Genomic DNA, 14,462 nt, shown 5'->3' with positions numbered 1-14,462 from the left:
TACCCGCCAGCAGCACGCACCAACAGTACCCACCAGCAGTACTCCCAAGCAGTACCGGCCATCAGTACTCACCAGCAGTACCTGCCAGCAGTACCTACCAGCAGTACCCACCGGCAATATCCACCAGCATTACCCACCAGCAGTACCCACCAGCATTATCCACCAGAAGTACTCACCAGCAGTATTCCCCATCATTACCCGCCAGCAGTACTAGCCAGCAGTACCCGCCAGCAGTGTACTCCAGCAGTACCTCCCAGAAGTACCCGCCAGCAGTAACCGCACAAGCAGTAACTGCCAGCAGTACCCACTAGCAGTACCAGCCAGCAGTACCCACCAGCAGTACCTGCCAGCAGTACCCACCAGCAGTACTCGCCAGCAGTACCCACCATCAGCACCCACCATCAGCACCCACCAACAGCACCCACCAACAGTACCCGCCAGCAGTACCTGCCAGCTGTCTTAAATATAAGTAGAAAACGCATGTCCATTAGCGTGTGTAAATAGTTGCAATATGTTTTTTAATAAGGAATTGTGTTCTGTCATAATAAAATGTCATGTCTCTGTTCATACTAGCCCCCAGCACATAACTGTAAATATCCCAGCATGTGCAGTGTTTCTGACTCCTACCACCATGACCACTTCAAATCACTGAAGTGGTCATGGTGGTTAGAGTGTTCTTTTAATATCTATCAGAAGAAGTATACCTCTATATATTGATTCCATTTAATTTGATCATCCTCTTGTTATGTTAAATTGGTGGGGGGCGCAGAGTGCCACCTCCCTGAAATTAATTTTTGCAGGGTGAGATGTAAGAGCATTAGTCCCGACACCCATGAATTATCGCAAATTTAATAAATAATTCATAGTGCTTTCGTAGTGTGCCGTTTCAGTCTGTAATTTCTTGTTTTTCAATTTCTTGTTTTTCAAGCTCGTGTTATATTGTCCAAACGCTGTGTTAATGTTTAAACACTGATTTTGTTGGAGGTAAAAATAAATATCGCCTCATCGATAATCTGCATTATTATTCTCGTGGGTGATTGTGTAGGCAGGGTCCCAGTGCACTGCATTGCCCGGGGGCCTATAATGCTCTTAAGATGGCACTGAAGGCACCCCCCCCCCCCCACATAGGCAGAGGAAGGAAAAAATTTGCAGAGCTGTGCTGTTACAAGACACGCTCTCTGCTAATCTATTTATAGCACCCACCCCGACACAAATTTCAGGCTGGTTTTGTCTCGGTTGTCAGAGAACTTGTCAGAAGTTATCAGGCTGATAACAGAGGAACGAAACAGCAAAAAGACACAGGACTTAGGGCTTTGGAGAGAGATAAGTAAACACTACAGATATATCTGCCTGGGTCAAATTTCATGAATCGGGTTAAATACACTTTAAGGATGGATCCATAGATGATGCAATTAGTCACCGATCTCACATGAAAATGCTACTCCTGTAATCAATGTACTTTTGTCTAAGATAAATAAATGTGACTTTACTCATTTTTTTTTTTACTTTTTTGTGTGTTGTTATTCATTGGCACTGTATCAGGAAGCCTAAAATGTATGGAATCCCTAAAAATGAACGTATTTTCTCATTCATGGTCCGTTAAATATACCATTGACAGCATTTTGTTATACTGTATTTGCTTGATAGTACATGTTGACCCTGCTAAAAATCCAGTACTGTCCAGTGCACCTTTCAGTGTAATGTCAAGAAGTGTTATCAGCCCTGCCCATGGTACCCCTGAGAACTACTCTCCTCCAGTGGCGGCCCGTGCACAGGGGGCGCCAGGGCGCCGCCCCCCCTAAAAAAAAGGAAAAAAAAAAAAAAAAAGACAAAAAGAACAATAAAGTTATGAAAAAAAAAAATTGGTTCGCCAGCCTATGTGGTGGCTAAAGGGGGGGGGGGGGGTGGATTTACGACCCAGAAGAGGCGCCGATTGGCTGCCTTCTGGTTGCGTACATTTTTCTTTTTGCGCCCCCCCCCCAAAAAAAAAGCACCAGCCGCCACTGCTCTCCTCTCTATGTTAGAGATAAGGAAAGGAGGAGGTGCTTTATAGTCCCAGCACACTTTCGGTCCAGAGTGACTACGCTGCTCCTCCATAGTGAGTGAACATTGTCACCCTAGGACAGTGATGGCACCCCTGATGTTTTGAAACTAAATTTCTTATGCTCAACTACACTGCAGAGTGCATGAGCATCATAGGAAATGTAGTTCCAAAACATCTGGGGTGCCCAGGTTCGCCATCACTGCCCTAGGGACAAGAAGTGTTTTCTGCCAGCAAGACTGGGTATAAGTAAAGTATAAAACAAAAAAAGAAAACTAGTGCAGCCACCAATGGACTGGTAATTTGCAATAAGCAGTGTTTGTTCTTCTATTTAGATACACTTTTACTTCTTCCCCTCTCATTTGAAATTCCTACGGATGGTTGCCAGAGGGTAAGGAAGTAAGGGAAACTCTCCAATAGAGTCAAAAACAGAAATAAAATCTGCTAAAAACTCTTCTCTGCTCTACTAAAAAGTAAAAAATTACAGAGCGGGTTGAGGCTTTAATATCAGCAGTAATTATACTAGCTAATTACTGTTAAGTCTGATAAGTTTCACAGAACAGGGGCAGGTTCAGCATGAATTTCTGAGACTTGACTTGGTTGACAGCCATCAGTTAGCTCAAGTAAATAGGCCAGTACATTGTGAAATGAGTGAAAAGCCATTTTTGGTGTCACTAATGTTTCTTAATGGTTAGCTGCATGATGAAGCGGAACTGACAAAAAGTTCTGAAGGTGCTTTGCTTTCAAATTCACACATACAGTAAAAAAAAATCAATATTTACTGGGAAGGTAATCAAAATGTCCAGTCATTGGCAAGTATCCTGACACTCAGCCGGCAATTCACCAGAGTATTTAATGTGAATCTATAGTACAAATAATATCAACCATGACTTTTAGAGGAGAGAAGGCTTTAGAGCCTAGTTTATTACACCACTGGCAGTTTCTTATGGCATATGTGGTACTTGTGGTACTTGTGGTACCACAGTCCATGTGTGTCTACACTGCCGTACAAAGGTTTTAGGTAGGTGTGAAAAAATGCTCTAAATTAGGAATGCGTTCAGAAAAAGAAGTGTTCATTATTTTTTTTTATTTTTACTAATTAACAACATTTCAAGGCAATCAACAAAAGAAAAATCCAAACCAAATCAAAATTTGGTGTGATCACCCTTTGCCTTCAAAGCAGCATCAATTCGGCTTAGGTACACTTGCACACAGTTTTTGCAGGAACTCGGCAGGTAGGTTGTTCCAAACATCTTGGAGAACTAACCACAGATCTTCTGTGGATGTTGGCTGCTTCGCGTTCTTCTGTGTCTTCATGTAACCCCAGACAGACACCTCCATGATATTAAGATCAGGCCTCTGTGGGTGTGATAGGGTTGGACGGTTCTTAGGAGGATGGACAGATGAATACAAAGTCAATGTATATGAAGAGCTGAAGAGTGAGAGAATGAAACTAAGAGCCAATTAGTTCATGTGCTGACAAGAAGCATGCCGATAGGAGGAGAGAGCAGAGTGACACAGAGATGAACGAATCACTGTGCTGCTTCTCTTTTTACTGTCCAGAAACAGGCTGAAGTGGGGCCAGGACAACTTGGGCTCAGAGGGAGAGGAATTAATGATGCTGTCCACTAGATTGACGTCATCCAGTAGCAGAAAAAGTTCTGTGGGGGAAATGTCTAGAATGAAGGTGAATATTGTAGCAAAAGCTGATTTTGTTTTTTTTTTTTATCTTTAATTTTATCATTTTAACCTTGGTATTTTTTAATGGAGTTCAGTTTAAAAAAATGGCTAACTAAAACAAGGGTTCTTTAAAAAGTTCCTGTTTAAAATTCAGCTGTATGAAAATGCCTCCTCCTTGTAAATCAGTTATGCTGTATGCCAGCCAATAGGAAAATTGCTTCCTCTGTTGATATCAGACTGAACTGCCTAGTTTTTCTTTGTTTGAGTAAAGAAACACTCACCTAATTCTATAGCAAGTACCACAGAACTAAAAGTAGGTGACTGTTCCATTTAGTAATCCTGTTGCTGGAGAGTTGTCACACACAACTAGAGATCAATATTGCTATGACTGATTTCTGCACTTTTGCAGTAACCATTAATGCAAAGGTAAATAAAGTTGGGTGAGCGGTTCAGCCCGAGCATGAGTCCGGGCCAAACATTGGTTGTTCGCCCGTTCGACAAACACCCATATTATCAGGGGGCTTGCTCACCGAACTATCACAATGCAGCGTGCTACCGCACAGTGCACTGGAAGCCCTAATTGGCTGAAGCAATGAAAGCTTTTGCCACAGAGCACTTTCAGAGGCATGATTGGAGAAAGTAATGATGACTCTATCCAATCATGGCTCGTTGCTCTTAGTCCCGCCCCGCACTATAAAAATATTCTCCCCCCTAGCAGTTATTTGCAGTGTGATATTGGATTGGAGAGAGATAGAACAGGGTTTGGTTCGGTGCTACTTGCGAGTTAGTGTGCTATAGTGATTCTATTGTCAGTGTAGAATATCAGTTTTGTGTGAATCTAGTGATAGTGCAGCGTGAGTGTAGTTTGCCCATTAATTTTTACTTTAGTGTCAGTTTATTTTGTCAGGGAAGGTTTCCTGCAGTATATTTTAGTGCAATACTGCGTGTTTAACACAGTATAGTTCAGTGTGTTACTGCACGTTAAAAAAAGTAAATTTCAGTGCGTTACTGCACGGTTAATACTGTATATTTCAGTGCGTTGCGCACGGTTAACGAAGTATATTTCAGTGCGTTACTGCACGTTTAACACTGTATATTTCAGTGTGTTACTACATATTTAATGCAGTATAGTTCAGTGCGTTACTGCACATTTAATGCAGTATATTTCAGTGCAGTAGTGTACATTTAGTAGAGTATATTTTAGTGCATTACTGCATGTTTAATGCTGTATACCCCATTGCGTTAGTGCACGTTTAAAGCAGTATAATTCAGGGCGATAGTGCACATTTAACAAAGTATATTTCAGTGTGTAGGTGCAAGTTTACCACAGTATATTGCAGTGCATCAGTGAAGTTTTACTACAGTATATTTTAGTGTGTCAGTGGAGTGTATAAGTGAAAAAGTATAACCATTTGAGTGATTAAACAAAAGAGCTGCAGCTTCCCGTGAGATACAACAAATATAAATATTAACAATACAAGCTGCGCTTAAGATTGATAATAATAAATGAAAAGTGAATAACCAAAAAATTGAATGTGGAATTGGCACTAAGTAACCAATATACTTAAACCATACAGTATTCAAACCCACATATAAAGTGACCAAAAAAGTCCAGGTAATCAATGATGAATGTAGTATTAAAACAGTCACGTAAATAACTGAAGAAAAAGTCCCAAATTGTAAATAGTAAATACAAATTAAGTATATCAATACTTGAAATACATATAATGGACACGTGATGGGTTGTCCTTCACCGCCTGTGCACCAATCCACCACCACATGAAAGTCTGCTTACCAGATGGCACAGGTAATGAAGCCAAACAGCCACTACAGGAGGATCAAGGTACACCAATATTCGTATGACTCAAAAGGACATCCAACAAGATGGAGATACAGGAAGATTCCCGGGGAGCCACCTACTACCAAGGGGGAGGGCAGTGAGGACCTCTTGTATATCACCGCTTGTCCCGCACTCACAGGTCCAGGGATCATCAAACAGCCACCATATAAAAGAGTAATAGGGGCTCCATAGTGTAAAACAGCTTCAACATTTATTATAATAAAAGAAACACACTTACATAATGTAAATCAATTAACGCTAAAAAGATGAAAACCAGCCGGCTTATCACTCTGCCTGTCCTTCCGGGTAATGCAGGTGATGTCAGCATGCCGTGACCCGATGCGTTTCATCACGTATGACGTCTTCCTGGGGCGTGGGCGGTGTGCTGACTCCACTATATTTATACAGACAATAATTGATTAAAGTGCATCTATGTACACATTTCCACATCTTTATTACATTTTGTTAATACCCCCCCCCCCCATCATGTCTGGGAGGCCAACAAGGAGAGGCAGACGTTCCCATAGCACTGTGAGGGGACCAGCAGCATATGTATCTACAGGCAAAGGTGGACGTGGTCTCTCCTCAGGCAGGGCATCATTTCTTCTGTTTAGTGATGTTGCCCATGCTATCTAGCCACATCATGCAGGGGAGGCGGTAGACAGGCTTAATAAACCATCCTCATCCTCCTGATCCTTCCTCACCCAAGCAGAGACTAGTGTGCAGTCCATTGCAGCTGCCAGAGTGGCTTATTCTGCCTCCTTGTCCACAGCTATTCCTGTCATAGCCCCAGCATCAGGCATGGAGGAATTAGCTGAGTTATTTAAACACAGCGTCAGACACTTGCTCCTTGATAATGAACAGCCATTATTTGTTTCTTGGTTCTGAGGTTGAGGAAGGTAGGAACATGAGCCTACAGAGAACACTGGTAAACAACAAATTATCAGTCATGTTCCTCCAGTGTATTTTATCTCAGTGTAAGTTATCTCCAGTGATAATGAGGATGGAGGGGATGAGGATAATGAGGTCACCAACATGATTTGGGTGCCGAATAGAGCAGAGGAGGAAAGTGAGGGTGAGGAACAAGCCCAAAGAGGCAACCGCCATGGAATAATAGAGAGCAGCCACACTATTCCACTAGATTGTGGAGCTGTTATCTCCCGGCCCACTTCCCACAGCTCAGCTGTTTGGACCTTTTATAGCACATGTGTAGCCAATCACACCGTTGCAATTTGCAAACTTTGCCTCAAGCACATCAAGCGTGGCAAAAACACTAGCCGCTTGGGTATTACATGCGTGACAAGGCATTTAACCTCCCACCACTCCGCTCATTGGCAAGAGCACCTGAAATTCACACAAAAGTGACTCAATTCTGCTCCGCCTCACTTCTCTCCTTTCTGGTCTACCCTAGCTATACCTCATGACCTCTCAGCAGCGTCCACTGACAGGGATAATGGTATACTAATGGGATAAAGAAATTTGCCTGCTATTATCTACAGCTAGTGGTGTGCTACTGGCAGATGTGTTGCAAGGACCTGGGACAACCTGCGCAATCCTTGCAGCACATCTGCCAGTAGCACACCTCCAGCTGTAGACTGAAAAAAAAAGCCACACAAGTTGAGAGAAAGTGCTGACAGGAGCAGGTTACCTGATGCTGGTTTCCACTAGCAGTGCACTATCCAGTGAGCACTAAGAGACTAGTTTATTATAAATCCAAAGTAGTTAGACAGAGTAAGCCAAATCTATAAAAAGAGTTCCACTACTGCAATACTGCAGGGGGTAAGGTACCTTTAAAAGGGAGCCTCGATCCGTCCTCCATGATGGAGTCTGCACTGGATTGATGTTCTTGATGTGCCAGGCTTGACAAGGCTCATGTGAGCGAAACATGTTGCTATAGCGACAGGACGAGCTCAGGCGATTGCCTCTTCTTCCGCCTCCTCCCCCTGATGCTCAGAGCCTAAGCACGGTGAAGGACGTCATCACCCAGCACAGCAACAGGTGGACAGTGACCGGACTGGAGCGTCCCATGGCCGAGGCACGCTACATTGAACATCAATCCCGGTCACTTGGCCAGATTGCCCCCCTCATCCATCAAGCGGCACCCCACAACTCCCCCCCCATCCTTTACTGGCGAGAGCACCCTTCTGCCTGCTACATCTTACAGCTCCAGTGCAGACTCCCTCGTGGAGGACGGATTGAGGCTCCCTTTTAAAGGTACCCTACCCCCTGCATTATTGCAGTAGTGGAACTCTTTTTATAGATTTGTCTTACTCTGTCTTATTACTTTGGATTTATAATAAACTTTGCATTTTTATGAGCTAGTCTCTTAGTGCTCACTGGTTAGGGCACTGCTAGTGGAAACCAGCATCAGGTAGCCTGCTCCTGTCAGCGCTTTCTCTCTACTTGTGTGGCTTTTTTCTGTTACCCCCCTCCAAAGGGGTCTTCCTACAGCAGCTCAGGATCAGTCAGGCACTATACTCTTCACCTTCACCAATTGGTAAGCGCCGGATTTTATCTGTAAATTTCTTTACCCTATCTGCTGCAGCGAAAAAAAAAAAAATACAGTCACTGCCCAGCATCTAAATTGAGGCTTTACAATTCCTGCCTTTCTGTCTGGTGGATTCTGCCCCTTTTCGTGATTTTGCAGAATGTGCTGTACCACAATGACAGGTTCCCAGTCTCTATTTCTTTCCGTGCAAGGCAATTCCAGCCCTCTACCATCATGTGGAAGGCAATGTTGTGGCATCATTGGGCAAGGCAGTCAGCCACAAGGTCCAGGTTACTGCTGACACGTGGTCTAAGCAAGCATGGTCAGGGACGATATATTTTATTAACAGCACACTGGGTAACTCTGCAACCCAGAAGCATGCAGGACAAGGATCAGTACTACAGCTCGTTGTGCCACCATGTCTCCGCACAGCTAGTGGTAATGAGCAAGATTTGTCAGCTTTACCCCTCCTCTTCCTTCTCCTCTGCTGAATTGTCCTATAAACCACAAGTACCCCCTTAGCGTTAAAGGGGCTATTCAGTGAGTCTGGCTAAAAGGTGCCATGCAGTGCTTCAGCTGGTCTGTCTAGGGAACAGGAGCCACACCAGAGCAGATCCTTGCAGCTCTGCATGGGCAGGCTCTGAGGTGGTTCATGCCACGCCAGCTGGAGCCAGGAATGATGCCTCTAAACTGCATGAATTGTGATATGATCACCAGGTGGAACTCAACTTTGGCAATGCTGCAGCCACTGCACATGCAGCATGGGGCCATCAACGAGTACCTGTGTGAGTATAGCACAACGGCAGGCTCAAGCTGGCTTTGGTTTTTTCCCCCACGCAAATGGCTGCTGATAAAGGATGCATGGTCTGTATTGTCACCATTTGAGGGGGCCACAAGGATGGTTTGCCGGGACAATGCATGCATCAGTGACACAATCCCTATTGTGTTCCTGCTGGAGCAGACTCTGCGTGGCATTATGGACAGGGCAGAGCAGTGGGAGGAAGAGGAGGACTTCCTTTACTCTCAATGCTCACTTTATGCAGACATCATTTGTACCACACCACAGAACACACAAGAGGAGAGGGAGGAGAAGGAGGAGGATTCTGACAGTTTTGGAGGCATTGAAGCAAAGCAAGACATATGTCAACCCTTAATAGATGGTTTTCCATCCCCAGAACCCTTGGGAGTAGTAAGTGGCTGGGAGAAGGCAGTTCAAGATACTGTAATTCTCAGTAACCCAGAGGAGTCTGTTTCTCACGCTTCTGCAAACTTGCGATGCATGGGCTCCCTCATGCTTCAAAGCCTGTGAAAGGACCCAAGAATATGTGGCATCAAGGAGAAGGATCACTATTGGTTGGCAACCCTCCTTGACCATCGTTACAAAGGGGAAAATCTCAGAACCCATGCCGTCCCCACAGAGGGAGCAGAAGATGAAATTTCTTGAGGACACCTTAAAGTGTTACTTAACCCACAACTAAGCTCACAACAGTAAAATCAGTCTGTAGATGCAGAATAGCAGGCTTGTTATACTGACTGTGTAACTTAAGTGATTAATCCTCTGCATTGTGTAAAAAGGCTCTTTGATCCTGTATGAACAGATCCTCCCCCTCTATCATGTTCACTCTTGAAAAGTCCAGATAAGCACAGTAAGTGTAGTTCAGCTGCACATGCTCAGCTTGGTCTCTATTTCTGGATAGGATACTTCCTGGTTTTAGCTGAGCTATTTAGGTCACATGGTATTAACATGTTTATATAGATCCCAAATGACAGCCAAGCCCCTTCCTCCTCATCCATGCCCAGTAACTAAAAAAGAACACAGTGGGTGGGATTTCACATCTTGATTCATGGATGCTCCACCTCCCATAAAAGCATGAGGACACAGGCTATAGTGGATTTCAAAAGGCAGTGATTCCATAAAGGAGATCACACCACTGTACATGTTTTTGCAGTGTTCTTTTTTGACTTCTCAACAGCATCAGTTGCAGCCAACTTTTAAAAATACATTTATTTTCACATTTCTAAATTCATAAATAATACAGATCATGCCAAAAATATGTTCAGTTTTCATTTTTCATATTTGTGATCCTTCCTTCTCTCTTTCAGTGCCTTTTCTTTTTTTTTTCTCTCCCTCCCCTGTCATCCTCACCCCACCTGACAACACCCCAACCCCTGTCATCCTCCTCCTCATTTTTATCACACCTGGCAACCCACTGATGCCTTGCTAACACCCCCACCCCCTTTCATTCCTCATCTTCATCACACCTGGCAACTCACTGCAACCTTGCTAACACCCCACCCCCTGCCATGATCATCCTCATCTTCATCACAACTGGCAAGCCACTGATACCTTACTAACAGCCTACCCCCTGCCATCCTCATCTTCATCACACCTGGCAACACACTGCAACCTTGCTAACACCCCACCCCCTACCATCCTCATCCTCATCTTCATCACACCTGGAAACCCACTGATACATTATTAACACCCCACCCCTTGTCATCCTCATCCTCCGCTTCATCACACCTGGCACCCCACTGAAACCTTGATAATACCCCAGCCCCTTTCATCCTCATCTTCATCACACCTGGCAACCCACTGATACCTCACTAACACCCTACCCCCTGCCATTCTCCTCCTCATCTTCATCCTCACCTTCCTCACACCTTGCTAACACCCCAACCCCTGTCATCCTCATCACACCTTACACCCCACTGCAACCTTACTAACACCCCACCCCCCTGTCATCATCTTCATCACACCTGGCAACCCACTGATACCATCCTAATACACTACCCCCTGTCATCCTCATCCCCCCTATAACCCACTGGCACTATATTTAAAGGATTTTTTCATTTTTATTCGTATTTCTCATTTTTATGGTTTCACTTTAAGTATCAGTAAATCACTGCTTATGTTAAATTTATGTTTTATTACAATATTTTTTTTCATTTATACATTTCCTCCAGGGCAATACCCAGACCCACATAACCGTTGTATGCCCAATTACTTGCATATAAGACTTCAAAATGGGCAGTTTTAATTTTTCCAGTTCAGGTCCCCTAGACTGAAATGGGGGTTTGTTATTTGGTCTGAACGTTTGCGATGTTCAAAAGTTCTGCTGCAGACCGAACAGAGGGTCGTTCAGCCCATCTCTACAGGTAAATATGCATTGTGGCTTATTGCTATTCATTTTAAATAGCACCCCAATGTACATATACAGTAACAAAAACACACCTGAGTTGCCAAACGTAGCACAGGTGCATTTTTTTTTTCAGCAGATCTGCTGATGGAAGCGGAATCCTATTGCCCCTGACCAGTAATGATTGGGTAGAATCTTATAAGCAATGACCACCAATACTGGTGGGGTATTCTTCTTTCTGTTGCCGCTGGCTACTAATGTTTTTTTTTTTTATTGGGAATTTATAACCAATCATTGGGATGTCATATAACCATTGCCCACCGATACCAGTATGCATTATTTTTTACTGCCACTGACCACCAATGCTTTGGAAGAAAGGGGGGGGGGGGGTCTTATTACTCCAATGCAATGGAGGAGTTATAGGGTTTTGTTAACAGTAATGTAAGGGTCACTACACTAAATATATCTGACCTCTGCACTCTATAACCTGTGCCATATGTTACATACTGCTGACCGCTGTACTCTGAATGCTGTGCTATACATTTCTTCAGTGTACAGTGGGTACGGAAAGTATTCAGACCCCCTTAAATTTTTCACTCTTTGTTATATTGCAGCCATTTGCTAAAATCATTTAAGTTCATTCTTCTTCCTCATGAATGTACACATAGCACCCCATACTGACAGAAAAACACAGAATTGTTGACATTGTTGCAGATTTATTAAAAAAGAAAAACTGAAATATCACATGGTCCTAAGTATTTAGACCCTTTGCTGTGACACTCATATATTTAACTCAGGTGCTTTCCATTTCTTCTGATCATCCTCGAGATGGTTCTACACCTTCATTTGAGTCCAGCTGTGTTTGATTATACTGATTGAACTTGATTAGGAAAGCCACACACCTGTCTATATAAGACCTTCCAGATCACAATGCATGTCAGAGCAAATGAGAATCATGAGGTCAAAGGAACTGCCTGAAGAGCTCAGAGACAGAATTGTGGCAAGGCACAGATCTGGCCAAGGTTACAAAAAGATTTCTGCTGCACTTAAGGTTCCTAAAAGCACAGTGGCCTCCATAATCCTCAAATGGAAGACGTTTGGGACGACCAGAACCCTTCCTAGAGCTGGCCGTCCGGCCAAACTGAGCTATCGGGGGAGAAGAGCCTTGGTGAGAGAGGTAAAGAAGAACCCAAAGATCACTGTGGCTGAGCTCCAGAGATGCAGTCAGGAGATGGGAGAAAGTTGTAAAAAGTCAACCATCACTGCAGCCCTCCACCAGTCGGGGCTTTATGGCAGAGTGGCCCGACGGAAGCCTCTCCTCAGTGTAAGACACATGAAAGCCCGCATGGAGTTTGCTAAAAAAACACCTGAAGGACTCCAAGATGGTGAAAAATAAGATTCTCTGGTCTGATGAGACCAAAATAGAACTTTTTGGCCTTAATTCTAAGCGGTATGTGTGGAGAAAACCAGGCACTGCTCCTCACCTGTCCAATACAGTCCCAACAGTGAAGCATGGTGGTGGCAGCATCATGCTGTGGGGGTGTTTTTCAGCTGCAGGGACAGGACGACTGGTTGCAATCGAGGGAAAGATGAATGCGGCCAAGTACAGGGATATCCTGGACAAAAACCTTCTCCAGAGTGCTCTGGACCTCAGACTGGGCCGAAGGTTTACTTTCCAACAAGACAATGACCCTAAGCACACAGCTAAAATAACGAAGGAGTGGCTTCACAACAACTCCGTGACTGTTCTTGAATGGCCCAGCCAGAGCCCTGACTTAAACCCAATTGAGCATCTCTGGAGAGACCTAAAAATGGCTGTCCACCAACGTTTACCATCCAACCTGACAGAACTGGAGAGGATCTGCAAGGAGGAATGGCAGAGGATCCCCAAATCCAGGTGTGAAAGACTTGTTGCATCTTTACCAAAAAGACTCCTGGCTGTATTAGATCAAAAGGGGGCTTCTACTAAATACTGAGCAAAGGGTCTGAATACTTAGGACCATGTGATATTTCAGTTTATCTTTTTTAATAAATCTTCAACAATGTCAACAATTATGTGTTTTTCTGTCAGTATGGGGTGCTATGTGTACATTCATGAGGAAGAAGAATGAACTTAAATGATTTTAGCAAATGGCTGCAATATAACAAAGAGTGAAAAATTTAAGGGGGTCTGAATACTTTCTGTACCCACTGTATACCACAAGTAGACTTTGACTTCATTTATCCATGTCCGTTTAAGCCTCGCCCAATATTTAGGGCAATGTAGTCACACCCATGTTTCACCATAATGATCTGAATGCTTCACATGTCATCTTCACCAGAACGCCCCTCTTTTACAAGTTAGTTCTAAACGTGGGGTTGTGTATAGTACATCAGAAAAAAACATGCTATTATGAGACAATAGGTTTAAAGCCTATTCTGCTGTAAGATGAGTAGTCACCCAGTATATAGTGGAAGGCTAGGGCACAAATTAAATTTTGCAGGGTGTCAGAAATGAGTTTGCATAACAATATATGGCCCCCCACAAATATTTTATAATTTAAAAAAGGTTCTTTATTTTAAAATAATATAATGATTTGCTTGTTAATATGAGCTATTTATTGTTCTAAATTATATAAATCATAGCCACAGATATGGAACAGGAAAAATTGCACTTTGGAATATTTATGAATCAAGAGGCCAAAGTCTTCCTGCACCACACAGATCAAATCTTAGTTGCCCTCCTTTACTTCAATAAGCAATATCACAATGCACTGGTTTCATCTAGCAATTTGACACTTAGACCTTGAACTATACATAAATCCCTTTGATCCTCACTGTGTGCTGAATCCATTAACTGTTGTAATAAATCAATGTGCTGCAACACCCAAGGAGTCCTTAAATATACATTTTCTCAGGTTGCAGGATGCCCTATCCTGATAAGAGAGCCATAGCATGACATGGTTACTGTGGATATTGTTACATCTTTGAATATGCAGTAGATTAACCTGTGATGATACTGCTCAAGGAGTGCAGAGGCTCTGCCACCTCGTCCTTTAAAAACTGAATTACACGGGCTTTGTGGCCAATTGTGCAGCTTATGACTATATGTGTTTTGCTCAAAACCCTTCACGGTGTGATTTGATAACTGCTTTCTGCTCAATAATAAATCTTTTGATTTGTGCATGATGCCATTGTGCACCCAATTTATGTGAAGGCATCTGTATTTCATGGACGGTCCAAGGCAAGGTCTAGGCAGCAACAGAGTTCATTGCACAGTGAAGTTCTCAGGAG

This window comes from Pelophylax lessonae, assembly GCF_965119305.1.
Source record: "Pelophylax lessonae genome assembly, chromosome: 2".
Lineage (NCBI taxonomy): Eukaryota > Metazoa > Chordata > Amphibia > Anura > Ranidae > Pelophylax > Pelophylax lessonae.
This window is presented reverse-complemented; position numbering follows the sequence as displayed.